General features: G+C 41.9%; 1 pseudogene; it reads left to right on the top strand.

Annotated features, from left to right (window-relative positions):
• The first annotated feature begins 1,225 nt into the window (after positions 1–1,225).
• Positions 1,226–2,271, top strand: LOC114513632 (annotated as a pseudogene).
• The last annotated feature ends 478 nt before the right edge of the window (positions 2,272–2,749 follow it).

Raw genomic sequence — 2,749 nt, 5'->3', positions numbered from 1 at the left:
CACAATGGAAAGATTATTACTTCAGTTTACCAGAAGAGGAAGAAGTATAGTATAAAAACTATACTATAGTTTCATACATATAGTATGGAACTATAGTATAAAAACTAATTTATGTTTTCACTAAAACATAAATGTGTCCACATAAATGTGGACTCCACTGGAAATCCTTCTTTCCTAACAGTAATTTTCAGTTCCATGTGCTAAAATCTCATTTTCTATAAAAATGAAGCTGCAGGCAACTGAATGGTCAGGGTTACAAAAAAAAGTCTCAGGAACATGTAGATGGAAAAAATATTTTTTCCACATATGAAATCTTTTTCTTTGAAGCAAACCAATCTCAGTCATTAAAATGGGCTAAAAAGGCCTGCATCCATCATCAAAGACTGGATAATCATGAGCATTCATGCTACTCCTGGAGCACCATTAGATTAAAAATTACTGCATGTTTTCAGCCTCACTAATAGTTTTAATCATGTCCTCATTATTTTTCAAACTTGGACAGTCAATTTTCTTATGATGGAAGCATATTACCATTGGGGAAATAAGACACCTTGAGTCGAAATTGTCAGCTTTGAACAGGGGATAGCCATCTCTTTACATAGTTTCCCCTCCAAAAATATTTGAAAGATTTGCATTTCTGTTGTTACATGACTTTTCAGATGAAAAAAATTAAGAAATACAATTAAAACAGGCACATATATAATATATAAATTCTTGAGACTCTGTTATTTATGGTATTGAGATGAAAGAAACGCATTATTACACAGAAGCAAACCCTGTAGCATTCTTCAAATTTAGTTTATGCCACAACAAAATGTTGCTATGGAAACATTAAATCCCAACAGAATTCCTGGAAGTTAAAGATGTGCTTGCAGACTTGCTTCCAGATGCTGACTTGCTTGCTTGATAAATAAAACTCGGTATTTATCACATGGGAAATTTATCTCAAAACTTCCTATGAGAACTACCAAGGGCTTGGAGTACAGTGCTCCCAGTGGGAAGGAAAGTGGTGATATAATAAGAATGACCAGCTCTCTGCTCCTCCAGTTCAACAGACAGTGGTGTCTTCCTGCACAGTGCCAGCTGCAACCCTGAGACATGACGGAGAAGGTCAGAGTGAATAGATTTGTCCATTTTGGTATTTTGGTCACTTGGTCATGAGGGCTGCTTTTTACTCTGGCAAAGTGGATATTGTTGCCATCAGTGATCCTTTCATTGACAACTACATGGTCTACATATTCCAGTATGATTCTCCTCATGGCAAGTTCAAAGGCACAGTCAAGGTTGAGAATGGGAAGCTTGTCATCAATGGAAGGTCCATCTCCATCTCCCACGAGCAAGATCCCACCAACATCAAATGGGGTGATGCTGGTGCTGACTATGTTGTGGAGTCCACTGGTATCTTCACCATCATGCAGAAGGCTGTGGCTCACTTGAAGAATGGAGCCAAGAGGGTCATCTCTGCCCCTTCTGCGAATGCCCCCATGTTTGTGATGGGTGTGAACCATGACAAGTATGACAACTCCATGAAGATTGCCAGCAATGCCTTCTGCATGATCAGCTACTTGGCCCCACTGGCCAAGGCCATCCGTGACAACTTATGACCACAGTCAATGGATCACTGCCACCCAAAAGACCATGGATGGGCCCTCTAGGGAAGCTGTGGTGTGATGGACAAGGGGCTGCCCAGAACACCATCCCTGCTTCTACTGGCTCTGTCAAGGCTGTGAGCAAGGTCACCTCAAGCTAAATGGGAAGCTCACTGGCATCGCCTCCCATATCCCTACCCCCAATGTGTCAGTTGCATATCTGACCTGCTGCCTGGAGAAAGCTGCCAAATACAATGACATCAAGAAGGTAGTGAGCAGGCATCAGCGGGCCCCCTCAAGGGTATCCTGGGCTATACTGGGGGCCAGGTTGTCTCCTGGGACTTTAACAGTGACACCCACTCCACCTTCATTACCAGGGCTGGCATTGCCCTCAATGACCACTGGTGTCAAGCTCATTTCCTGGTATGACAATGAATTTGGATACAGCAACAGGGTGATAGAACTTATGGTCCACATGGTCTCCAAGGAGTAAGAGCCCCCTGGACCAAGAGACCCAGGAACAGGAAGAGAGACCCTCAGCTGCTTGGAAGTCCTTGCCCCACATCTATCTGCAACACACTGAGAATCTCCTGACAGTCAGTGTCCATCACAGACCCCCTGAAGAGGGGAGGGGCTTAGGGAGCCCTGCCTTATCATTCACCATCAATAAAGTTCACTGTACTTGGCAAAAAAAAAAAAAAAAAAAAGAACAAGAATAAGAATGAGAATGACTAGTCTGGTAGATGTCTCAGGATTTTGGATTCATCACCTGCCAGCCTGATTGTTTTTCTCCTCCCTCATCAACACTGTCTATAAAGAAGTGTCTCTAAAATAGTGTTAATCCTTAGTGACCAGATGATAAGAAGTCACTGTTAATAAAACTGTTCACCCATGTTAGGCAGGTTAAGCCTTTCTGATTGCCAGTGAGGGAGTCATGTGTTCTTGCAGGCACTTCAGGAGCTTTCTTTAAGAGTAATTTCCCCTAGTAATTTATACAGCAATTTGCTCTCAGAAAACAGACTGATTAATTAGGAAGCAGCTAAATGAGTTCTTTCAAAATGTCTAAAAATGTTCTTGCGTCTTCTTTTCTAATCCTTCTCAAACTGACAGCTTTTTTTAAAACCCCCTTAAACGGTGAATGCATCACAAGTACATTGGAA

The sequence above is a fragment of the Phyllostomus discolor genome, chromosome 2 (assembly GCF_004126475.2).
Source record: "Phyllostomus discolor isolate MPI-MPIP mPhyDis1 chromosome 2, mPhyDis1.pri.v3, whole genome shotgun sequence".
Lineage (NCBI taxonomy): Eukaryota > Metazoa > Chordata > Mammalia > Chiroptera > Phyllostomidae > Phyllostomus > Phyllostomus discolor.
The sequence above is the reverse complement of the archived record's forward strand: the minus strand, read 5'-3'. Positions and strand labels throughout refer to the sequence as shown.